Source organism: Tyto alba, unplaced genomic scaffold (assembly GCF_018691265.1).
Source record: "Tyto alba isolate M040663 unplaced genomic scaffold, T.alba_DEE_v4.0 Super-Scaffold_20000042, whole genome shotgun sequence".
Classification (NCBI taxonomy): Eukaryota; Metazoa; Chordata; class Aves; order Strigiformes; family Tytonidae; genus Tyto; species Tyto alba.
The window spans coordinates 7,397,420-7,424,848 of NW_024881293.1; the positions used below are offsets into that span (position 1 = coordinate 7,397,420).

At 39.6% G+C, this 27,429-nt stretch overlaps 1 long non-coding RNA gene across 5 annotated transcripts in view; it reads right to left on the bottom strand.

Moving 5' to 3' along the window:
• Window positions 1-27,429, bottom strand: part of LOC116965284 — a 179,381-nt gene that overhangs the window by 9,194 nt on the left and 142,758 nt on the right. For all 5 annotated transcript variants that reach the window (XR_006165484.1, XR_004409255.2, XR_004409253.2 and 2 more), the window contains exon 14: window positions 19,594-19,652. This is a non-coding gene — a long non-coding RNA (uncharacterized LOC116965284). The remainder of the gene's footprint in view (window positions 1-19,593; window positions 19,653-27,429) is intronic.

Consider the following 27,429-nt stretch of genomic DNA (forward strand, 5'->3'; position numbering starts at 1 on the left):
CAAATTTCCTGAGGCCTGAAGTAAAAAGTCTTCATGTCTTATTCAACAGCTTATGTTATTCAGCCACCAGGAAAAAAAAAAATCCTAAACCAAAAACCACACACACACACACACACTCTTAGAGCTGCTCACTCCGAACATGGTTTATACATAGAAAATGAAAATGCAGGTATGGAGCACAACTGAAGGAGATAGCTACAAAATATCTAAGGTAGGATTAATGAGCAGCTCAGCGCTGCACCTCAGCCGTTTCCATTTCACCATAATCAGCACCCCTTCTTTATACCTAACAGATGGAGCAAAGGGAAAACTTAACACAGATGTAGCTGAGGTTTGATGGGGATTTTTGGTAGAAATGATGAGAGCCCTTGTTACTGCCCATGGCATCCAAGCCACACTTTTTATGTGCTCCCACGTTCATTTGCTGAAAGGGTATTAAAGAAATACATCTTGGCACATCTGCAGGGAAGGGATAAAACTTGCCGAAGATGATAGGAACCAGGGAAGCAGTAAAAACCCAGGAGTGTCAGAGTTAATGATGATATGTGAGTAATCCAGTTATAAAGGCACTGTCAGTAGGAAGAGAGCACAAATATAATAAAACACAGCTGTATGACGTACACTCCAGTGGAATTTTTATTAGATTGCTTATGTGCACTTTAAGTATACCTGACTGCAATGCAAATTCCCACACGCTTTTATTTGGGAGGGAAAAAAGTTTCCATAGATCTCTGCACTGAACTGATTTAGTTGAATTATTCTGTACAGTATCTGCAGGTTTTCTGGCTCATCTTTTTGAATTTACTTTTGTATTTGTTTTCTGCTGAGTCAGCTCCTTAATATGGAACCTTGAGAATTTCATGCTTTTAAGTACTTCCCCAGAGCACTGGCGCAGCTATCCCCATCCTCTGGCCCTTCCACCGCCTATCCCACGCAACTGCTCTCGTATCTCCCCTATGCGTGAACTCTACGAGAAAAACCCCTCAGGACAAGAAAAAACCTACACGGGTCAAAGGAAAATGAGGTTTTACTGCTGCAAAAAAGATCAGATTTGTTCCAAAAATCTGCTCACTTCTGTGAACACCATAAACTCTAAAGCTTGAGTGATCATCATTATCTTGGAAAGAAAGCTTAAACAGAAATTTATAAACCCAGTTTACCTACATGACTCTGAGTTCAAGAAACAAGAGCTCGCTGTCAGCAAGGACTCCGTTCCAAGGCTTCTAACACTAGATGCTCTTGAGCTGCAGAAACTCCTTTATTGTCTAGTTGTCAAAAAATGGCATTAAACCCCTACCTTTATGTGGCCAAGGTATAAAAACAGGTACTACACAATGCATTAACAAAGCTGTTGGCCACACTGCCCACAGATGAAACCAATTCAGCCTGTACAGAGTCTTTTTTGTCACATCCCAAGTGACAATGTCCCTGCTGCCGTCTATATGGATCTACATTCTTATTTGTTCATATATCAAGCAGGAAGCACCTCCCAGCCATCTCCACAGATATACTGGTGCCCTTTGCAACGTCGACTGCAGGCCCAGTAAGGGAAAGTGCCATTTCACAGATGGTAATACTGTTAAGCGCTCTGAAGTCTAGCTCCTGGATTTCAACATCGCTTTGTAAAATAACTAACCAGTTAGACATATAGAAGTCAAATATACTTTACTTCACTTACCTTATAGGTTGGAAATGTACGGGAGAAGCAGATATACTAATGAAAGCAAACCACCAAAACCCACAACAATATGCTACATTTCCTTGCATATTAACTCCCCTCCTCCCACAAAACCCACCTCTGTGGGCATCACCCCACCCCCAGACTCAAAGCCCGCCGACTTGTCGCTAGATCTCAATACTGGATTACCTGAGATGCAGCACAACTGCATTGCCAAAACATTCAACATGTGCATCATTTCTGAGCATCAGTTTTACTAGTACTGCCTCTGAAGTATGCAGTTATTCTTTATTTGCCTATGTCACCACTGTTGCTTTCTCTACAATCCTTTGCATGTAAAAACTGGGATGTGGCAAGCCATAAGATGCTTTCAGCTACACCAAAAAAAGAAAATAACATGGAACGCTACATTAAGACCACAAGCAGACACGAGGTTCTCAACCAGCACTGGTGCTATTAGGTTAAAGGTTCTGTATGTTGTGAAGTTCTGAACTCCTTTTGCACACACGAGTCCCACTGACCTTGGTGGATGCCCAAGAAATTGCAAGTAAAGCTTCGCTCCCCCACCTGCCTTGCCCATGAACTGAGCTGACTATAAACAGCTTCTCTATGCTCTGACTCTCACAGTCTGTAAAGCAGAGATCCCATGCTGCTTAATTCAATTTGGCAGATAACATTGGTGAAAGGCATTGATTTCTTCCCTCACTCCCCCTTCTCTTCCATCAATTTTCCCAGATAAGAAGCCTGTGGCTCAGACCCTGCTGGTGACGGATGCCTTGTAATTGCTTTGAATGGATTATCACCAGACATCTAGCAGGCATTTACAGTGCTACAGCTGTAATCAGAAACAGTCTCACCCAGGAGAAGGACTCTGCGGAAGAGACAGCTGTCTCTGTTGCCTCTGCCTTGTGTCTCTGTTCTTATATTAAGCCTAACTTTATTTATATTCTTAATACAGTAATATCTAGGCCATACAACTGAAATCAGGGTCCAGATGGGCTAAGTGCCATTCAAGCCCTGAGAACCTCTCTCTGCTTCTGACACCGTGTAGTACAGCTCAGGTTACAAGAGGATTGTCCTTCCATACTGCTGAAACCTTGCATTCGGCTAAATAAGCATCAACCTATTTCAATGGGTAGCATAACAAAAAATTTGAAAAATTAAGAAATACATATTCTGGTAATTATTGGCTAAAAGACATTAGGTAAGACACTTCTCTTCTTGCTTCAGTTTACTGTTGCTTTTCTCACTCTGCCTGGCTTAAATCATCAGTAGTTTACAAAGATCAGTGACATTCTAATTTGATATCCGGAATTCAATTTGTATAGCAGGGGGAGAAAAAATATGAATAAATAAACATAAGCCAGACTGTTACACAGAAACAAAATTAAGCAATTTGATCTACTGTATTTTATATTAATTTCGTACATACAATTACGTTTAGCTGCCCAATATCGAGGCAGTAGATCCATGTCCATGATGCTTAAACTGAAAATTTGATCAACATCAAAGTTTTTTGCCCTGCCAAGTTTCATTAGGGGTAACATAAGGAATAAGCCTCAAAACATGTATTTGGCTGTTCAGTTTTTGAACAGTCACAGTATCTGCCTGTGATCATAGATACATATCGATCCTGCACCACAAATATGCCACTGAAACTTGGCACAAAGATACTTGCACTTGGCCCTCTTTCCAGGAGTTTCTTCAGAGGGGAACGCCATGTGGAAGGCTCACAGCCCCCTTGCCTCTGGCAGACCTCCCCTGAGCAGAGAATCACCCTGATAGGACTCAACAGGGAAAAACTGATCCCGCTCTACATTTTCTGTCGCTATTTGGAAGGTCTCATTCACTAGGGCTTCTTCCTCCAACACAAGTTTTACATCAGGGTTCCTTCACTATACAACAGAAATCATGCATCCTCATCAAAGAAATGGGACTCAGACACCTTAATCCCCTTTGTCTTCTTGATGTATAATATTTGAGTTCTTGTGCCACACTGTCAGCCCTGCTATTAATTCAGCCTCTCACGCAGCACCATAGTTTAGTCAGTCTATACAGGACATTTACATGAGCAATGGTACCTTGATAGGAAAGGTTTTCACGTTTAGTACAAACAGTACAAGATTCACGCTTCCAATCTTTAATTCTAACAAAAAAAAAAAAAAATCAATCCTAATTTAAAACAAGTTTCACCTAACACTGTGTTCTAGCTCAAAGCTCCCTCTGTTATCTTTGAAAACAACATGAAATCTTTCATGGAGCAAATGAAGAGTTGTTGTCAGTTCAGTGCTTGAATCACCAGGGAGAATCCTTCCCTGCATACTCCACACCTACTTGTCTAACAAAACACTGAAGGGCCTCATTTTAAGTGATGCTACTTACCCAGAACTCCAGCAAATGGTAACTTAGAATGTTGCATACTGACTTACTATATGTGCAGAAGTTGACTGATATAAAAAGAGAGCTTTTTAAAAAAATCATAAGACACAATAAGCAGTATGAAAATCTTTTACAATTCTTGAACCTTGAAAAGCAGAATGAAGGCAGGGGAAGAGGGGACCGTGGATTTGCTACCACACATGTACAAACTGACTGTAGGGCTTGTGCAGCTGGGAGATAATGTGCTTTGCAGGTCATTGGCTCTTAAGCACTGTGTTATCACTCTGTAACATACACCTTGTTGTGTCTTACTGCTTAATTACAGCTGATATGCAGGCCATAATATTGCTTATCATTAGCCAGAGGATGACAATTACAATTTAAGATTAAACTGTTTTCTTTTTTTCTTCAGCCAAGTCTCTGTGTGACACTTCCTTAGCCCAAGAAAAGATCTGCACATGCAGAACAAATCCATATACTAATTGGTTATGTGGCCCTCATAATCATCTATAATTTAGGAAGCATGCACTGCATGGTGAACATCATGAACAGTACTCAGTATTGCACAGAGCCTGTACCTGAACTTGGAGGGTCAGCTAGTCAGGTACACACGCCTGAAAAATCTCAAGATGGCAATAAAGGACAGTGAAATACTGACGTTCTACACAGGACAGGTTCCAGCCTGGTGACTGTCCAGAGCAGTGCCTCAACCTGCAGGAAGCTCAGTCCTCCCCTTTAGCCATCAGTTTTCAACTCTCCTTCCACTCCATCAGCTTCACCCTCTCTTCTTCATTCCTCTCCTCCCTGTTTTCTGAAAAGGCTGGGTAGTGGTTTAGGCGACATCTGTCATACAGGCAGAGGAGCAGCTGCGTGCACCCATCCTCCCCCTATTATTCTCTTGCATTATGATGCACTGCAGAAATTTGGGGCTTAGGTCAGCAGAACACTGAAGCATATACTTGAGTTGAAAACAGTGTTTCATACATCCCAAAGTCCTTTTGCTTTATCAGGGCTTTTACTTCAGAAATGGACTCAGTTAAGAGAGATGCTAGAGTTGGGAAGGAGTTTGAAAGACTGAACTATTAAAGGATCAGCAAAAAATGAGGAGTCTGCTCAAGCTGGACTGTCATTAAGTAGTTACATCCTTTTCAAGGAAGAGATGTGTTATTCTGCACAAACCACCTGAAAACTTAAAGATTGCTTACAAATATTCTGCACTTAGATCCACAACAGTCTGAGAGGAGCTCTACCTACCGATCACCAATAATAAAGCTTAAAAGACTGAATAAGAACTGTGTTTCTGTAGCTCTGCTAAGCATTTATGAGATTCCCCTCAGAGCAAAGGCCTTAACTCCTTAACATGTGATAACATACAGTTGTGATGACTCTTAATGTCAGAGGTCAATGGTTTAAATCTCATGTCCTGTGGTTTGTCAACTCCCATTTATCCTATCCAGTACAGCGCAGGGGTACAACACATAAATCTCCCAAAAATGTGTTCTGATCTTTCACCTACAGTAGATTAAAAATAGCCCAGAGCAAGATCTTTTAGCATTTTGTCATAGCAATTTCTCTGTCAAATATGATAGATAGCCAGCTACATGGAAAAAGAACGAACCAACCCAGAGATCAGATAATGAAAAATTCTGAATTACACCTCCAAGAAGCAGGAGTTTTACTCATGATGGAAATCCCCACTTAGCTCACCCCGCTGAGCCTATGTGTTACTGCATGGAACAGGTCATAGACTCATCCAGTAAGGCATTTCCCTCCTCCCTGCATTTTTTTCATTTCAACCTCATAACAGTTGTGGGAGCTCAAGCAAGAGTCTTGAGTTCTGTTTTGGATTTTGCAATCTTCTAGCATGATTTTAGGCAGAATGCCCATTTCAACTTTTATTTTAAAAATTATTTAAAGCCAAGTGTTAATTTTGGCTAACATAATTATAAGAACTTCAACCACTTGGATTTTCTGAAAATCAGCTGCCTAAAGTATCTCAAGTTAAAAGCTGGAAAGTGGATACCCTAAAGAAAACATCTTCCTCTAATAATCTTGCTGAATTGCTCTGTTGTAAAGCCTTGCAAATCTTACTTCAAGGTATCTTCTGGTGATTTTGCAGCAATGATATGTGTATCGCCATTATTAAAGCATGTAACACCTCTTCACTACCAGTAAAAAGAGAATCAGCAAACAATCCTGACTTATTACTGCTAGGTACTAATGGTTTCTTTCCCAAAAAGAAAAATCACATTGAGATTTATAGACATTCATTTTCACTAACCTAATTTCAGATTGTTTTGACAATGTTAAATGCTAGTTTTACTGTAAGCTTCTGGATTTTGTATCAACACTTTTATGAAACCCTCCCAAGACTTCTACTCTTGTTTATCATAATGGTTTTTAAAGGAGCTAAGCTAGTAAGAGAATGCCACAAAATGTACTCAGCCTTCAGAAGACTACAATAGAGAAGATTCTCTCTGCATTATGTACGTGCATTAATTAGGTGCCAATAATTAAGAAGTATTAATAAACTCAAAGAAGGACTTAAATCCCTGAAAGTGAATCTATTTTTCTAATGTTATCAGTTGGTTTAATAAAAGATAGTCTACTACTGTAAACTATGCTTCACCTGTATCTTTAGATCACCACAGCCACAATCGCCAAAGTGGAATAGATGGCCAAAGTATTTATTTGGGAAACTACAGGTTCCAAAGCTGCAGCTGCTTCCATATTTACTAAGAATGATGCACACTCTCCCAGCAGCTTACAAAGACTGTAACATCTGTTTACCAGACACCTCTATGACATTCCACCTCTCTGAATAATGTGCTAAGATTTAAAGTTATTGTGTTAAATCTTGCAGAGGTGCTAAATAAACTGCACCCAGCAAAAAAGCAGATTTGCCCATAACACTTCTCTCCTTCCTAGACTCCATTCTCCGAAGACTCAGCAGTACAACAATTCAGGTATTTATCAAATGTAAACCAACTAGTAAAAACAGATACCAAATCATTCTGGAATCTCTTCTTCTCATAGATTCTACTGTACATATGATGCAGCACAAAACATCCATGTGAGGTCCCAGAAGTTACTTTGAAAAATATTGAAAGGTGGCCTGGGGTGGATGACACACAGAAGGAAAAAAAAATAAACTAAACCCAACAATGCTTTGCACCAAAGACCGCTAGAAATACTTGAGAAGTTAAGAATTTATACACCCTCTCCAACAACTCAGGCCCCAACTTTCAAGTTTTCCAGAGAGGTTTCCCTTTTACTTCAGACTGAACTCATGTTCTAACAAAATGGGATCTAAGTAGACACAATAGTCAGTATTATATATAGTAACAGAAAATGAGAAAACCAATTTGGGAAGCCCTCAGAACAGCAACTGTAACATACAGATACATAGCCTGGGTCTTTATTCATCCAAGTTATCAATAGGACTACTACTTTTCAGAATCATGCGAGATCACATGTAAAACTGGAGTTTCATCTATAAAACAAAACTGAGTAAAGACCACAGAAATTTTACCCATTACTTGAAATCGGCTTCACTTTTCCAAAACACATTATCATTTTGATCAGAATTTACCTTTGGACCTGGAAGCTAGAGTCTGTCTGCTCTATCACCATCACAACTATACCAACCTATGACATCACAAATTTCCACACTTTTCTAACAGGATGCTCATCAGAAAGACTGAATTCACTTTGCACTCTCAAATACACATGCTGGCTCTTAGGTTAGGGCAGAAAACATGAGGGAAAATGTATTTAGAGTTTGGACCAGATTATCTTTAAAGGTCCCTTCCAACTCAAACCATTCTATGATACTCCTAGTATTTGTGTTTATGTTTTTCCATAGGCTTTTTTATATGCCAGGGAGACATTTGCAGGGCCAAATTAACATGGTCTTCACATGCTCATGTAACACGTTCATCTTGGTTTTGAAGCCCGAATCGAGAGAAGAGATCCTGTTATTTTTATGCCTATATTAATGTTATTTTACACCCACAAACAGGCCTCTGGAAGGAAAAGAGCCCATGAAAAACAAACACTGATGACAGGATGCTTGGGTTAATTCAAAGTTAACTGAACCCTATAATATCCTTAAGGCCTCCTTAGAGCTTTGAGTTTTGGGGACAGGAGGCAGCAGAGGCGCTTCTAGCCCCAGTTAATAACAGTACAGATTTCTATCTATTTGGTATTGCAGTGTTTTCTGGTTAACGTAGTCACATAAGAAACTGTCTGTCATACAGAAAGCTGCAATTTCACATAGTGCAGCAGTGAGAGAGAGCACATAAAAAAGGTACAGCTGCTAAACTTCACACCAGAAGCCAATCCAAATGGAGGAAATGCAGGTGATTCAAGCCAGCATCATTAAATGAAAGATGAAGGAGAAAATAAAGCAAAACATGCTTATCACAATTATACTGAAAGATATTTGTGATTTTTATTACTCAGATTTTGTAGGTTATTTAAATTTGGGTAGAATTTGGAGGATTGAGTTGAGTATGAGATTCAGACCCAGCCCCGAATGATTTGTCACGTAGATAGATATGTCAAAGCGGATGGAGGAAGACAGTCATCGAGAAAGGAAGGAATTGAGTATTCCAGTAGCACACAAGTCAGCAATGGAAATGCAACACATCTCTGAGAACCATCCTATGCCTTCTAGCACTGGAACAGGCAGCATTTCCTCATTTTCTTCCAGCTGCCAGTCATCATAATACCTTCTCATCTGTATTCTCAAGATAAATCCCATATGCATTAGAGACCAAAGGGCTCTGACAAATTCTAGCTCTCGTACGCTAAATGGCACAAGTGCTAAGGAAAACAATTTTCTGCCTCTGTTCACAGGGCTACATAGGGTCTCACATCCCTACCACGTCATGAGAATCCAGTGGATCTTCATAACATAGGCCAAACACCCCGTCTTCTCCTCCTCTGTTCCTGCACATCATACATAGTTTCCATTTATAAGCAGTTTATATTGAGGAAATAAACTATTCACTGATGTTATAAACATTTTACAGGTTGGGGCACTACACAATGTAGGGTTAACAATTATTTACTAAAGTAGCTATTAATCATTTACAAAATGTATATGAATTGAAACTCAGTATAATTCATTGCTACGTATAATGGCTGTTATCTTGGCTGCCACACTGAAGATTGGTCCAGCGATCTCTACAGTTCAAAGATTAACCATACATCTAAGGTTAGAAAAAAGCTCAGATTCCCAAAAAGAAGATGTGACATGCTCATACCTACCCCAGGTTGGGTCAGAACACTACAACCAATACTGGGAAGTTAACAAAGACTTGTTATTGAAAGAACCAAAATATTGCTTCTTCAAGAATGTATCAAATTACTTAGTCCTGATTTTTCATTATCTACAGCTTGGGTGATCAATGCAATCAGATGGTAACCACTCATTTGTATGGATATAAATGATTTCACCAAAGTTCGTGGAAGAAAGGCAGGAATATTCAAGTCCCCTGAATTTTAGGCACCCTGTTAGATTGGTGCTTTCCTCAAACATCTGGGAGTATTTCCTGTCCACTTCAGAGGCATACAAAGGAATAGCTTAGTTTCTTTGGCACTTTTAGTGGGATGAATAAGAACGTCACAAGTGAACACAAACTGTAAATGTGCTGGTATTTTCAGACACCTCAAATGCTTCTCTATGCCCTGAGCAACACTTTTTAAAAGCTGGCATACAAAACCAGATACATACATCTCTTTTTCGACAATGCTGTTAATCTGTCTGAGACTTGTGTTCCAATCAGCCATGAAGCGAGGTACCCAATCCAGAGAAATTTTTCTGGGAAAAAAAAACAATTCTCCTCCCTTTTCACCAAAGACCTGGTTTTACCTCTTGCAAGCAACTGAAATTCTGGGGAACCAAAGCTCTAAGCCATCTGGCAGAAATCACCAAGGTATGTTTTTGACTCACTGTCACAGGTCATGACCTACAACCATTGCCAATGTTCCAGGGCTTTTTTCTCTTCCCCTTGTCTTCCCCAAAGCAAACTCAATTACAAATTGGAAAAATCCTGCAGTGAAATTTTCCCCTCATGGGGCTGAATGTCTGTCACCTCTGTAAGAGCACACTTCGCAAGAATTCCACAGTTGTTGGTTAGCTGTCAGTCCCGGTTACATCAGTGATTACAGAATATTGAGCAGTTCAGGTTGGAGGGCAAGAGAACAGGTGACCTACTATTCCTTCCACTACATTTCTGCCTTGATTGCTGACTGCACAGCCTGTTAGCAGTGAGCATTGGTGTCATCTCTGGGTTTCTACGACCCAAGAGCCTGATGAAATATAAAATATCTCCTTACTTTAAAAGCAATATTACTTTGTCCTGGCAATAACCTGCCCATTGATTGGGCTTTCCTGTGGATTTTTTTTTTCCCCTCAGCATGAATTCAAAATATGTGCACTTATGCCATATTTCACTTATGCCATATTTCAATTATCCATTACATAAGTGATGTTCTTGCATTAAATCTAATTTAATTAGAGTTTAGCCTAATTAGTTAGAGTTTACAATACAGTGCATCTGTGCAACAGCACTTTCTTCTGAACAACATTTTCCTCTGCCAATATTTCTCATGCTTCAGAACTACTTGTGTACTACCAGGAAAACTGATACTTCCCCTTCCAATGACACCACCTGCAATAGGTGCATACTTTTCACATTTAACTATGCAGCATCAGAACCTATTTCCATCTTGACAATTACACCCTTTCTGCTCCTGTACATATGAGTACTTACAAGGTAAATCAGCCAACCTCAAGCTCTAATCCCAGGAAATGTTTAAGCGTGTTCTTAACAAAGCAAAAGAGTAACTGTATTACCACTAAATGGGACTATTTACTTGCCTAAGCGTGTGCTTAAACACTTTACTGAATAGAGACTGTGTTAACCTACAGGGCAGACTAGTCTTTAATGTAACCCTGGAGATACAAGAAGAGTGTCCAGGCTGCATTTGTGCAGTCTGATAAGCGCTAATCTGATAAAGACTTAACCACACAGGCTATATGCGTCAATGAAGACAGTGTAGCAAGTGGATATTACAAGGAGACTGCTTATCTAGCTGAGAACAAATGAAAACTCATTCAAAGAACTTGGTGCTTTAGAGATAAAAGCTAGGGAGGTCTTGTAGGGTGGACACTGGAAGATGAGCTTATCAGAACAACAGGCAGGCTTAAAAAAACCCACCTCTTCATTATAGTGACAATTAAAAGATAAAGTTGCAGACCTTCAAGAGATGTAGAGGTGTCTCGTTCCAATTTAAAATCATTGGACAGAAAGCATTTAGGAGTCTAAAAATCTGGATCCTAATGGCACTGATTTTAAAGTGCGATTAAATTTATAAAACACTTTTCAAAAAAATTGTCTGTCCCACATTTAATTCTTCATGAGTTGTTGGAAGAAATGGATCTGCAAATTTAGGTTATAGAGGGAAGAATCACAGGGGAAGCATGCTCCATATTTCATACTGTCCCACACACAAAGAAAACAGCTAGAAAGCATATTGTAATCCTTAATTTGATAGTGCCACTGACATATTTCAGGAAATTGTTTACATGTGCTCAGGGAGTCTGCATACATCACAAAAATACAAGCCAGTCTGGTAAAAGGTCCATTAGAAAAAAATATCCTATACAATCTGAGAAAAGGCAGTGCAGCTGCCTGAAGTTAGATTTCTTCTAACAAAAATCCAAAGCACCATCTCTCTGAACACTTCTCATATGGACCCTTTTACTGGGATGCAGTCCAGCTGTGGTGCAGAGAAAGAACGCACTGTCAAGTGTCCAAGGCTGGAGCATGAATTAGTGAAGAAAGCTAATCTCACAAGCCACTGGTCTCAAGAACAAACCGCAAATATGTAATTATGCGCCATATTGGCACCTATCTTACTTGAATTCATTGCTCCATGCAAAGATTGCTTTGGTTACCCAAGGAACTTCGGAAGAGGGGAACAATTCAGAGTTATCTTTGACTTCTATTAGAATTAGTCTGCATATGACTGGGGAAATTGAAGCACAGTTGAGGAGCTGCAGGCTCAGCTACAATGCTACTTTCCATGGAATGCTGCACAGAAACATCATACTTAGATTTTAACATACGTCTCCAGTTTCACACTGCTGTGTAACTTCATGTAACAGGGCAAAGACATAGAAAGGGCTAGTCCTCTTTGCATTTGTTAAAAAAAAGTGGATTAAATAAATGCCTGTAACATCATGAAAATGCTTTATAAACATTCTTTGGACAATTTAATTTTGTTTTCCAGATGCTATTTCAGGCTTTTTTCTACCCCAATACCCTCTAGTTCCACTGACAGATACAAAGTCTTCCCGTACTTTTGTTTCTGTGATAGATACCAGTTCCAAGCAGGATCCCAGCACCAAAATTGAGTCCTTCAGTTTGGAGAGTGACAACAATTAAGACATCTTTGTGCCTTCACCACATGATAAACACCCATGCGTCTCTCCAGCTGACTCAGTGGCAGCTACAGGGACCCAGTGCTTTCAAAATAATGCTCCCTGTCTCTCTAAATTAAGCCCCTGATAATGAGTTCTAAGATTTTAAACAAAATTATTTCCCTTCTCAGACATGTCAGGGCTAAAAGAAATTTAAAATAACTTTCTTCTTCCTATAGGTTGAAAACTTCTCTGTAATGAAGTCCAAGCCATACAGAAAGGCCTGCTTTCTCACTTAGTGAAACAGAGCACTGGCCAGTTTCATTTCCCCAAGTCTGAAACGTTTAAATTCCCTGCTTTACAGAAGAATTGCAACTCTGAGCTAGACTCAGAGGTTTCAGTTCTCAGGAGGTTTGTTTCCCACAGCTGCTCTTCAGCCAAGCTGTGAACGAACCTGAAAACTCATTTGAAAAACCCTCTATGGTTTCTCATGCTTTCACAATTACATTATAGCTCTTTCCTCAACATTTACCACCACCCCCTGCAGGGAATTCCCCCAACACATGGGCAAAATTTACCAGGAAGGCTTGTAAACCTTGATAAGCATTTCATCTCAAACAATGCAAAAACTTTGTTTCAAATAAGTCTGGGAAATTTTCTTTTACAAGCTCTGTGATTTTGTTATGGAAGCTTGGACTTTTAAAGTTCTGTTCTGTGAGCTGGATTTAGGGCCCACTGAAGCGACTCGAAGAACTCACATTAACGTTCACAGGCTCCAAATTTTCAAACTGCTAATGTCTGTCACTTTGCCAGTGACTCAGTAGGAAAGTAGTCTGTGAGCTAAGGCTGAGGACAGCTATCCTCTCTCTGATCGGAAGCTGAGTTAGGGGCTGGGGTACTTTATATGAGCCACTCCACAGGGGCTAAAGTTTCTTCCCTTCCGCCAGCTAAGAACAGGGTGTGCAGGTCTCAGTGCAACAGTGTCGGACCTAACTCTACCCATTTTACTTATATTAGTCCTCAAGTGATCACTGAGGTCACAGCATTTGCACATCAGAGTAACAGTCACCATGGAAACCAGTAAACTGGCATCTGCTTGATGTCTTGTTTTAAAGGAGCTGTGAAGCCGCTTGCACTCGGGCAGGAAAGTCTCCTGCAAGCGTGCAGCTCCCATCATGGGAGCATTTACTTCTTTCAGGTCTCAATTACACATTCCGCTTTCCAGCTTTGCTTATTATTGGTACATCGTTTACTTCAAGTGCACCAGACGCTCTTGCTCACCAGAATCACTCAGGCCCATTTACTACCACTTCTTTGTTACTGGGTTAAGATTCTACCAGACACTAACATGGAGTCAACCCCCAAACTGACACCCCAGAACTCAAAGACAGAAGCACGCCCTTTTAATTCATATTGGCACATCAAACAAATTTCAAATTATTCAGAATGTGTAGGCAAAATCTTCACCATCGCCATCTTATTATCATTCTATGCTACATATACAAATATATATTATCTATAAATCTAGATATTTATAATGAAGGTATATAAATTTAAACAATTGTAAAATGAAGAGCCATAGCAACTGTTAGTTTCTGATGAACACATACAAAAAAAAAAGATGCCTGCAATCTATATGTTGAGCCCATACCTATTTCACATGTTCATTTTTACATCATACAAGTGCCTGAATTTTACACTAGCCATTACCCTGCATTTATTGGACCCTCAGATAAACAAAAGGGTGAACCCAAGACACTCCTGTTGTAGATTAGGTCTTGAAACTGTAGTATTTTGGGGTTGGGAACTTCCTACTACATATGAACATAGCTCTAGAAAAGTACGCCTTTGATCTTTCTTTATAGCCAGCACATCACAAAATAAATAATACTGTTCAAAAGTTTATGCAGCAGTGTGAATATGTAATAAAGTTCATGCCCATGAACACCACTTTAAAATCACCGTATTCCTACCTGATCAAAGGAAATTACTGAACACAGCATCAGCTACAATGACAACCACTGGATCATAATTGAAAATAAACACGATGTAAAAAACCTCCTGAAATAGATTTAGTGGTACAATCACATTCTTTAAAAAGTAAATGTGACATGAAAAGCAAAAGGGGGAGGGTAGTTAGCCAGATTTTAACTTTGTGTAACAGATATTTACACTGGTAAATTGAATGTGCATAGGAACATTCCCAAACACCAAGGGCAGCTGACAGAGAATGGCTCACACATCTATTAGAAATCTCTCTCAAATCTCTAAGACAGGGTGACTGCATGTAGACTACTTATTGGGAATGGTCTCCAACTTCAAACCATACCTGGGAACAGTTTAGAAAAATACTAGCTGGCAAGTGCCAAAATTCTGCCAAGAAACATTCCAGCACTTCAGTAGTACAGTATCATGTTCTATGCTTGAGGAACATTCCTGGGAACATTCCCAGGCATCCTTGATTTTACTAGTATGGACAGAGCCTAAGATTTCCAGATGCTTACTAGAATAAAGTTTTGCTACTTGGGCACTAGCTTCTAAACAGAGAACCCATGAGAAACAAACAAACAAAAGACTTTATTATGGCAGAAATTAATGCTACAGTTAACAATACTTCCTAAAAGGGATCCCAGGTCCAGCCTGGAACAAGAACCATTTAGCACTTCTTAGAAAGCCGTATGTGCATCAGACCTTTATTCTACACCCTCACTCTACTATTGTCCTGGAATAAACAATGACAACAGTACCTTCACACAGCTGGCAGATTCAATTCAAACACCACTGGCAGAAGATCTTAACTCTTGAATTAAAAAAGGGATCTCAAAGCACCAATCAATACCAGCTATAATGAGAAATGTTAAGTGTCTCTGCTAGTAAAAGCACAGACAAAACAATGCTTCCTGCCCACAAATCTCTGAGGCTTCTCTTTTCCTCCTTTTCACCTTCTTCACCCTCTTAGCCCCTTTTGATCAGTACAATAAAGGTGTCATTTTAACACAGAGAGAGAAACCAATTCTAGTTGCCATGCAGCTACATCTTTGGGTTGTAACAAAAAGTTCTATGAAAACAGCGTAATACCCAATGATGTTCAGAAAGGGAAACAATGTGAGGAATCACTAGAACAGGAAAACAAAACAGATAGCATTTTTACATCACTAGGTAAATTTATGAGTATGCCCACATTCAGATCCAGTACTGCCCTCTTCCCCCCATTTAAAAAAAAAAAAAAAAATAGTAGAACTGGAAAAGGTGCAGAATATGAAGCAAAGGATAGGTAAAGACACAGAACAATTTCTATGCTAGAGAGCAGTTAAGTAAACTGCAACTCCTTGCCTAGCATGTTGCAGATGCTAAAATTTAAAAAGCAATTTGACAAACAGAAGAAGAAACATCATCAAACCCTAAATAAAAAGCAGCACTTTCGACTCAAGGCCTTGAAACATGGAGATGGGGAGTTATACTGGGTGGGTATCACTGTACTTTTGCTCTGCTCTCCTCCTCTTCCCTGGGCATATGACATGAGCAATTCACTGAGGCAGGATATTAGGCTAGACAAATATTTTGCCTGACACTGTGTATCTGTTCTCATGTTGATTTAATTTAGCCAGCAAGGAGAGAAACAGGGCTAAGGAGCTGGTATCACAGCCTTCCTCATAGCTACCGAACGGAATAAGCATCCGTGTGTCATCCCCCTCACGATGGGTCTGCACGCCAACTCCTACCCCGCCAGCCCCGTGTTCATCTCGAGCTGCTACATCAGAGCTCTTTGATGCTTGCTGATCTCTGCTACTAAACACAATTAGTTGTGTACATAGACGTATTAAGATCACACAATGGTTTACATACTTCCAAAAAATTTTACCACAGCCTGGCAAGGGAGACATCAGTATCCCTCACTTCACAGCAGAGAATTAAGGTGGTTTTGGTTTTGTGTTTTTCTTGTGTTTTTTTTTTTTTTTTTTTTATAACATTCTTTACATAATTTGGTTAACAAATCATACATTTAAATCTTACACAAAAAAGCACTATCAGAGAAATATATTCAAAATAATCAGACCGTGAAACACTTTCTATATTTTTTAAATGGCTTAAAAATCTTGAGAGTTATTTGAAACAAGAAAACAAAGTTTTCATTTGCTTCCTTTGTTTTCTATTTCCTCATGTTCTTAAATTGCATTTTTAAGAGGTTTTTTTCCTCCAACTTCAAACACCATAGAAACTCAGCTTTTAAACACGAAGCTAATAGTCCCATGGCATGAATCTAGAGGTGGGCTTGACAAAAACTCTGAAGTATCACAATGTTAAAAACCAAAGAGTTGGCAAAATACCTCAAATTTGAGGAGGTGAAGAAATGTGAGTGGCACTAGACGGACTTGAACAGCTGTACGTATTTCAGCCCAAGATTTTAAAATTTCTGTCAAAATATTGCAGTGAAAAACTAACATTCTCCGTGGAAAGCAGCTATTTTTGGTGAAAATGCTATTTTATCAAAACTCTATTTTCCATTAAACACAGTTTTGACAGAAATTTTTCAACTATCCTTATTCAGTGTTATGCTCTGTAGTTGAAAACGTTAGCAGTTTTTTAGGCTGTCTCTACAACTGCAAAGATTTATAGGGACTTGGCAAAGACGGAAAACAGAAAAAAAAAAAAAAGTCTGATTTAAGACTAGTATCTCTGTCCCTTCATATTACACACATCCCTGGAAATTATTTTTACTTCAGCTTAATAGAATGCATGATGGTGACAGCGTACAGCAATGCTACTTCAACAAAGCTGCTGATACTTCCTTTTATTATATTTTTTCGCCCTGAACTGTACTAGCAAAGCATCTCTCCTCTATTATTAAAGCACTGGAGACTTATTTTAGCTTAACAAAACACTTTCACTTTGGCTTCGGTTTTGGGGCTCTGCAGCCTCCCCCACTGTCTGCTGAACTTTGCCTAAACTAGCAAGCACTTAGGAACAAGGTTGATTTCATTAGTAATGATGCAAAAGAGAAGCTGCAGTGATGACCTTCACACAGCTTAGTCCTGGCCTCTGCCTGAGCCCACAAAGGGAAGATTAACTGGCAGAGGCCTAGAGGACTCTTACAGCTATTCCATCCCTACTGCTCCTGGTGGGCTGCTTCTGCCACACAGAAACGGTGTCAGGATATCAGCTGGTGTAAATCAGCATATCTCCACGGAAGTCAGGGGCCACATTCACAGCCACTATGCACTAGTGAAACATTAGGGTCAGTGGAGTCATACAATGTCACAGCAATTGAGAATGTGACCTGGATTTTGCTGCCAGTATTAGAACACATATTTCTCATGCCCCTCCTTCTTCTTCATCCCCTGTTCAGATGAACTTACACAGTCACAATTATTAGCAAAGGTACCTAAGCCTACATTCAGTGATTTTGTGTCAAGAGGCAGTCTGTAAGATCTTTTTAACCTGACACAATTATTCATACAATCAATTTGCACGATAGGCATATGCCAGCAAAAGGAAGACACACGCACATACAGAACATTTTGGACCTAAGGGGAAAAATAACCCAAACCAACCAAACAAAATCCCACCAAAACCAAGTCTGAAGGCAGATCTGAGACAAGAAATTTTTCCATACAATGAGTCTCTCTGACTAGACTAACTAAAAGGTGATGCAGGGAAACAACAGCCTGGTTCCAAATCAGAGAGATGTGTACACATGTACACACAGAGATTTTTTGCTAACTGCCTCTGTGGAACCCCTAAATATCCACTGACATTATTATAAATCCTTCCTTCCTGCAAGTCAGCATTCCCCAGCCCGTTCCATCTCTCACTTCCCACACAAAAATGACAGACTGACTCTAATCTCCCACCTGCATAAATCTCCTACAGACAACCACAAATATTTTAGCTATGCTGATTTATGAAAGCACAAGCAAGACTAAACCAGGAGATATATCCTCCATGTACAATGACTGATGACTTGCTGCAAATCTTTCCATTTAAAGCACTGTCACTTCTGCAGTTCCACAGAGAGAGAAAAAGAGGAATGAAATAACATGCAGTAATGCAACTTATGGCAGCTCCTGGGAAAAAAAAAGGCATTTGTGCAACTTGATTTCTTCCAAGTTTACCTGCATAAAATCCTAGCCACTAATTGAAGAAATTCTATTTGAGAGCAGATGTGAAAACAGCTGCAAGACCCCACAAGCCCTTCTCCAACCATCCCATTTTCTGACTTTAACTGATGGTGGCAATCTTGATTTACACACAATGGGAAGTTGTCTTTTTAACCAATGCTTTGCGGCTGATGCTGCCTGCTTTAGTACCCATGGACTGAAAGAACGCATGAATACAGGGATTCCCTACTCAGATTTAACTACAGAAGTAAACAAAATCAGGCTGTAGCTCCTGATTCCAGTGTAGTTAACAGCAAAGACCTCCCTGAATTCAGAGGACTAAGCTTTGAAGGCCAGTAGGCACAAGCAACTCCCCTTGACCTCAGAGAGTACCCATCACAGGAGGGATTAGTCTGACAAGAACAAGACCAGGACCACTGAGTTTACTCATGACAGAAACAAAAAAGACACAAACTGTGCACAACAACAGACCTGTCAGCATCTGGTTCAGCATCTCCATACTGTGTAAGGGCCCCACAGAAGCAAGAGGTTTCAGAGGAGACTGAATTGATTTAGCTGCTCTGAGCCAAGATTTAAGATTTGTGTTTTGCACAAGGATATCAACAGGAACAAACAATGCTGTTGTGGCAACATGTTATTACTCTTGTGCTGAGTACTGACAGTTCCAATTTCAAAGAGCTGGGCTGAGACCTGGAGTCACAGAGCAAATAAAGGGGTTTCTGCATTCTCGGCTCCAACGACACCATTTTCCTGGCACAGTTTCCTCCTCTGCACCTTCCTCGCAGTAGGCTAAGTCTTCCCTGATAGCCTGTTGGAAGCCACAATTTTACCTGTTGTCACAAACACAGTAATAGTAATGTCTGACTGAACAGCTGTATGTATGCTTCCCGCTCTGCTGCAACTAACTGACTAGTGAGTAAAGCCTTGCAGCAGGATCACTGATCATACTCCTTTTGTTCAGGTCTGAAATTTAACTGACTTACCAAAAACTTTGCTGGGCACAAGTCATCTGTGTTTTCAAGTCCTGGCTCCAAGATATTAGCTGGAAAAAAGAAAGAGGGATAGTTAGTTAAAAAGAAGAGCAACAGATACTTTGTTTCTTTGGACTGCAGAACAACAGAGGCATATCTGAAATGCAATGGTTATTTTAGGACATGTTACCATGGTCTATTATACAGAATTCTGGACTCAATTTCCTCTCCAGGCTCTGTGAATAATTACTTCCGTTTTCTAGACTTTAAGTTCCTCACTCAGTAAAATGGGAGAATTTAGATATACTCTCCTTAGAAATGTATTTAATGACAAACCCTTACATAACAGCTAATTGTGCAATATTATTAATAAAGGAGGAGACCAGCTGCCAAGTATCTTGGGACATAGTCACAACCATATCAGTGACAAAGTTATACATGTTTGCTTTAGGTTTCTCACCCAATACTCACTAGTGAATCCTGAGAATATCTGTTCTAACAGGAAACTTTGCTTTCCCTTGCTATAAATAAAAAAATGAAACAAAACAGCGGTAACACTTTGTACTTGTTTTTACCAGCTCGTAAGTCCAACTCAAAGATGTTAAAAGATCTTTCTTTGAGAAGCAAATAAAAAAAGAAGAAAAAAACCCCCAGAACTCAGTGACAGACACTCCAGTAAGGCCCTAGGACTTAATTACACATGGATTTTCTGTTAAATATCATCCAGATTTTGCTCCAAATTTTAACTTTGAAGACTGCTTGCAGATCTCCTTAGGTCATCCGCTTGAAGCAGTGAAACAATGCTTGTATTAAGCAGGATCTTAATAAGAAACAGTAATAAAAGATTAAAAAAAAAAAAAAAAAAAAAACAGTAAATGAGGATTTTTGAAAAGTTTGGCAGTGGGACAGAAAAATCATCAACATGAGAGCAGCAGAATGCTCCCCACCTTTCCATCCTAACTATCTTTTAGCTTGAAGAACTTTTCAGCTCTTGTGTCAGACTGATAGAAAATGACATGGACAATTCTGACAGCTATTTCTATTTGTACCATCTAGAGTATAAAATAATAATTGCTCAAATCTATTCAATATGGCAGATGTTGGGGAACAGCACTATTATAAACCATGTGCCCATACAAGGGCACAGAAGCACGATAAGGCTTAAACTGATGCTCTCAAGGTGAGACTTTGTTTTTTACATCTCAGAATCCATACTGTCTGTCTCTGGCTGTACTGTGATAGTCTAGTTGGGCTAAAGAAAAGATTCATTCTCCTAAGGCAAAAAACCTGAAGTCACAGTCTTTGACAAGCACAAATTTTAATTAATGTATTCGCTGTGAAGAAGCTGCCACCAGGAAAAAATGAACAGAATTTTGGCTTAAATAGCCTAGACATCAAAGAACAGTTCCAAAGAGGTCTGTGTGAAAAGCTGTGTGGTAGCAACTCAAAGGAAAAACTAGAAAGGTCTTAGCCAAACCATGAAACATCAAAGAAATGGGGGGAAAAAAAAAAAAAAATCTATTGCTTTTTTATTTCTGCTAGTCTTCTTTTGGACACAGGGGCAACGATTCCAAATAATTGTATATAAGGCTATTAAAGCCTTGGGCTATGTGTGAACCCATACACGTCAGAACAATAGAGACTAGTTATACAACAAGATGATCACTACATGAGAAATACACATACGAAGTACAAATAGGTGTCAAGGTCAGGCTTCAGGATTGAGCCTGCCAGGTACCAGTATGAGAGAGTATCACCACTAACACGAGTCCTAGTTAAAATTCTGTCTATTATTTGGAGTGAATCTGAACACCTTTTGCTGAAAGTTCTTGTATTTCCCCAAACAATATGCTTGAGATCAAAGCTTATGTGCACACACACACAAATGTATACACAAGATAAAACAGACCGAACATTTATTAACTTAAAAAAAAAAAGGCTTCAACTGACAGCGCAATGCCAAAACATATAGATGAAATATATTTCCATTGTAATTCTAACCTCTCTGCAACTAAGATTGTCATATACATTCAGCCTCTTGCTACCTGAAGATGATTCTATCACTGATCAATCAATATAGATTATTTTTTTCCTTACTTGGGTTAAATAATGATACTTCTGTTTTACTGAAAGTAATTTTCTTATGAAAACCATGTCTGTATGATGTCCAGAATGGAAAGTCTGCCACACAGGTATTTATGGGAAAATCAGTGAAGTTTAGGTAACTAGAATTCATTTCTAACCCTCTAAGGTTCAAGTGAGACTGCAATGAGACAAATACAAGACAGTTCCAGTACATCCAGGTCAGTTAGGGAGGAGATGCTGGATGTCCTGTACCCCAGTTAGAAACATGCAGATAAAGCCAGAGATTTTTTTCAGTTATTCCAGTCTTCACAGGATTTGTCTACCCATGACCAAAATGCATTGGAGTAGTCTCCCTGTCTCTTGCCCCCTCTCCCTCAACACGATTCCACCGGCACCTTTGTGCTCCGAGTAGGCCCTCTCTGAGTACGGCATCCCAGGTGACTCTCCTGGACATAAAGGTTTCTCCTGGAGCTGTGCAGACTGAGATAGCCCCAAGTTAAACCTTCAATGCGGTTACACAGTTTACATAATCTGTTAAAACAGATGATACAACAGTAACACTTCCAGAAAAACAAAGAAAAATGAGAGAACAGGGATGAAAAGAATAATTTGTAAACAATGGAATGGAAACCACTGTCTTAAGACCTTCCCTTTGCAGATTATCCTCTTCAAGTTGAAGTACAATGCTACTGAGAGCCTTTCTGATTTAGGCCTAGCATGTACTACCTGTGTTTTCTGCACCTACGCTGCTAGTGCTCAGACAGAATGAAGTAGCTGATCTCTCTACTCTGTATTCTGGAAGCTAGAATGGTAAAATAAATGAGGGGTCCACAGAGTCTTAGCAGTTCATAGACTTGACCTACTTCAAAGGAAAACCAGGAAGGGCAGTGGCAGGTTTGTGCTGTGAAGAAATTGTTGCTGCTTCAAACCATCATGCCAGATTGTAGGATGCTGCTGTGAGGTCACCTGAACAGATTCACTACAGAATTCAAAGCCACAAGGTGACCTATTTTACGTCTGATAGTGAAATAAGATGCTAGGAATTGTTTCCAGAGCAGTACCTGGTCACTGACTGCAGTAAAACCTCTGTGTAGTTAGCACAGCCCTCTCTAGTATTGCCTGCATGAGTTCGTGTTAGAAATCTGCTAAACCCACAACCACACTCATTTAACACATTATTTGTTTACATGAGCAACTTACACAATTGGAGATAAACTACACAAGGATAAACATTATCAGGGACAGTTTCTAATCTCAGAGTCCCATAAATCAGAAGTAACTCCTTAATGAGAACAATTTAAACCAGAAATCAAGAGAAGAGTGTACTTATACAACTAAATACCTGGTGAATGGCTGTCTGAAAAGTTTCTGGAATTTTCAGAGGTTAGCTTCTGAATTAAGAGCCAGGAATTTCAAACCTGAAGCAGCAATTTTCATGACAAGTCTATTCTTTCTGACTAGTAATCCCTTCACAAAGAAGGCGGTACATTTTCATGGTTCACTACCAAAAATTTGTCCTAAATTTTCCAAATTAGCTCAACTCCCAGTTTAGGTACCTAAATGACAGCTGAATTACCAAAAACTCATGGGACAAGATCTTGTCTGAAACTGTATTCTGATTTATTTTGGTCCATTGGAAAATCATATTTTGGCAAAATCAAGAGGGTTCACATCAACAGAAAAGGAGAGCTCATTTGCCAGCAAACAGGAAATCGGTGCTTTCTGACTCTTTTTGCAACTGCAGTGATGTGTTTTTCATAAGAACTTAATACTTGGAAAGCCAATAGAACTTCAAGCATAAATGGACTCTTTCAATACTAATCAGAAGTTAGCAGGGAAGGTATTGTTTCATAATCTACTAAATCAGTAACCTGTTCCGATGTCAAAAGCTGTGGACCTGTCATCTCCTGCTCTTGCTCCCTTTCTTGAACCAAATGAGCCTTAACATAGCAACCGGCCAGATCATGGAGCTGATACGGCAAGGGGGAAAAAAAAAAAAACTTTACATTTCAGTCATCTCATCTCGATGACCAACTATGCAATCATGACTGCCTACAAAATGAAAGGGGCAAGATGATATTATTTGGAGGCAGAGCCAACTTAGGCCAACTTGACTGACAACTGAAACTGCACCCTCAAAGAACAAGAAACATGGCCCCAAGAAAGTAACTACTACTCTCTCTACTCTGACATTCTGTAATAAACTAAACACAAACTGTCTACTGCTCTGTCCTGACAGTGGAGATCTTAGAAACATAAAATATGGAGCCCACGTAACACAGCAATCCCCATCTCGGTTCTCTTTGTTTCCTCCCAAAGCCTGCATGATCTCACTGCTAAAGCATTGATCTCGGTTCTGTGCATGAAATGGGTGTATACTGGCTGACTTGTTAGCACATTTTTCTTATGCTGCTGGGTGCGCTTCCCTTAGCATCCAGTATTTTTGGTTTTGCCTTTAAAAACAGCATGTGTAATGGAGAGGCTGGGAGTATTTTTCATGCAGAGGAAAGGAAAATGTATTTCAAACTGAGCACGAAAGCTGCCATTCCAAACACTAAGAGGAAAGGTGCACGCAAGAAAACTGTGTACAGTATTTTGCACATGAAAATTCTGACAAATTGAGAGAATTATAACTTTGCAACCTGGAATTTTACCCCCTGCATAGGGACCAAGGATACTGCTGATATGCTCCAGGTGTGGATTCTGCATGCCAAGAGAGACAGATTTGTTAAGTATCAGCTGAGTATGCATCTGCCTGCTCCTTTCACTGCAGGTTGCAGAACTGATGTTATAATAGGCAGACTTCAAAACTGCAAAGAACATTCCTTTAAACATGAGGGTCAGATGGTTCTGATCAAAAGAAAATAAATCAGAAAAGCAAACAAATGCACTCAGTAAGCCAAGTTTCATCATGAAAGGCAAGAGGGTCTTTTTTTCTTTGCCTGCTATCGCCCTTATTATCCTTAAAATAATGGTTCTGGGAAGGATATTTCAATATATGCCCTATACAAAGCTGTGGCCAGCCTAGAGAGCACGTTAACCAGAGGGGAACTACTCTGGATGCTCTAACAAATGAAATAAATTAATAACATCAGCTAGTATAGCTCACTTATAAAAAATTCCAGAAGCTTTAGCACTGTATTTTACTCACTTGAGAATTCTTGACAGCTGTTAAGACACCTTCCACCTATCCAATCAGGGCACAAGAATGATAGTTCCAATAATTAATTTCAGAATTTGTCAGAAAATTAGAGAAAATCATGATGACTTTTTTTCTTTTAAAGAAAAAGGTGCTCTTATCTGACATCAAAAATATTTCTTGAGAAGTGGTATTAAGGAAATATTTGCACATGGCAAACAGGCTGAAATCTGGGTAAGAACAAATCATAGTGGTTCACAGGGCTGATGGAAGTACTTCTCAAGACAATCACAGACAACTAGGAAGGTCTGTTGCAGGTTTTATTTTTGGCTTGGTTAAATGTGATATATAAGATTATCAGATGTACTGCAGAGAGATAAAGCAGTATAGAACAGAGACAAGATCTGGGCTATTTAATGAAACACCTTCTGTTAAAAATTCAGCTACATAAAATGGCTGTATCCTGCAAACCTCTACAGGCCCAAGCAGAGGGTCTAACCAGCAAACTGTTGTTTTCATTTATTGACGAGTCCTAAATACAAACCTCTTCCCATCATTCAGTAAAACCAGTAAGCAGCAGGACCTACACTAAGACCTGGGCCAAGCAGGGACCACCTCTGTCTCACCACCAAAGGCAGTCTGTGACTCAGCTCAAGACAGACTGACCTCCAGACCTGCTTGGCACAACTCAGTTGCCGTGCACTACGCCTTGCACGTGGCCTAGACTTAAAAACTATCAAAAATAGATAGCTTGGGAAAGATGGGACATGCAGAGCCTTGTAGTGAAATTTGGAAGTAGCCACGCTCAACCCAGGACAAGACAAAATCTTATGCTGTGTGATCTGCTTTTCTATGATTTATTTGGCTTCAAGATTTTTTGCAGTATATCGAAAGGTAGCAGGGACAAGCAGTTTACACAATGTGGAAACAGTAACTCCTGAGCTCAATCTGTGGCTGTGACACCAGCTGTTTCTCCCAAAATCTGACAGGTCACTTAGGGTAAGTTCTACATATAAAGTAGATTTAAATAATAGTTTCAGATGCATTGGGAGAGCAAGATGAGCACACAGAGGTGAGCTCAGGTTTGCAAAGTGCTTCAAAATCCTTCAGCTGCAGACTCTGAATAAAAGTAAATATTCAGCATGTTCAAAAGACTCCGGTGTTCAAAAAGCTTTTTTCCATTATAACTGGGAAATTCCCACCCCCAAAGATACACTGTCCCTTTTCTTTAATCGAATACATTGCTACTTGAAGCAAATGAAGTTCTCTCATTACTGCAATCACCAAACCTGATGTAGTGCTTACACCAAACTTCTTGACCTATGTATTGAGGTCACCATAAAAAATGCAGCCTTCTTCCCCACAAGGTATGCCAACTCCACAAAATGTTGTGCCAAGAATAGTGAAGGTACAAGGCCCAAGAAACAGAGAATGTATTACTTCACTGGGCAGACAGCTAACAGAATTGCTTGCAACAGGGCAGGAAATCATATCAAAAATCTCTCCATGATCTTGGCACCTCCCACACAGATCCTCATCCTCCTGACTAAAGCTCATGGAGCTGGAAGATTGCAACAGCTCCTGTGCTTGTCCAGTGGGACAAGGAACAAAAGGCTTGAGCAAAATGATCATGGATGCAAGTTGCTCATACCATCTATGTGGTAAACTCAACCATTTTTCTAACATCTCAGCTTAAAAACAGTCAGATCTTCTCTGTGTGGCTAAGATAATGAATCTCACTCACAACGCAAGGCAAACAGAGGCATTCTGAAGAAAGAATGAAGAGATCTGAAGTCAAGATACCCATTTTAAAAGGTTGGGCCAAGTGGCATATGCCTGTCCGGTAATTCCTTCTGCCTTCATCTTCTGAACTCTGTAATAGCGTGTGACTAATATCAGTCCTCCCACTTCTTCAGCCTAGTCATTTCAGCTGATATTTTAAAGTGTACCACACTATGTGCTGACATGCCTCCACCCTCTGCTAGCTTTCCTGTTCTAGAGAGAGACAGAGAGAGAATGACTCATGCATCTCTCCTACTATTCGAGCCTTTTAAGCAAATTCAAAGGAAAGTTTTAAAGGTGCTCTCTTGATTTGGGAATGCCTGGGTGGGGTTTTCTTTTTCTGTGTGTGCTTGTTTTGTCAAATTAGATGTAATTTTCCAACCTTTATGATGCTGAGACATTTTAATAATTCATGAACCCTTCTGACACTGTCAAATTGCAATTTCAAAATGTCAGAGGTACCCACTGGTATAGGCATTTGTGGATGCCTATAGGAAAGGAAATGAAAAAAAAAAGGATGGTAGAATTAGGTTGCTAAATGCCATGTCTGGCTTGTACTCTGTTTGACAGCCATAATTAAAAGCTGAGGTGATGGAAAGAAGGAAGTGAAATACCTGAAAGTGATTGCATTCTAGACCTGATACTGATGCTAACTGACTTCAGAACATTCTGAAGAAAAATAAATACTGTAGATTGTTGTTTAACTTGTAGCATATTTATGTCAGATTTAAATTCAAAGTATTTTATCACCAACTCTGGGCATCCTCAAGATAGAGCCATATGATGATTACAAAACCAAAGGTAGAATAGCAACCAATCCTGACTGCAAAATGAGCAAAGAA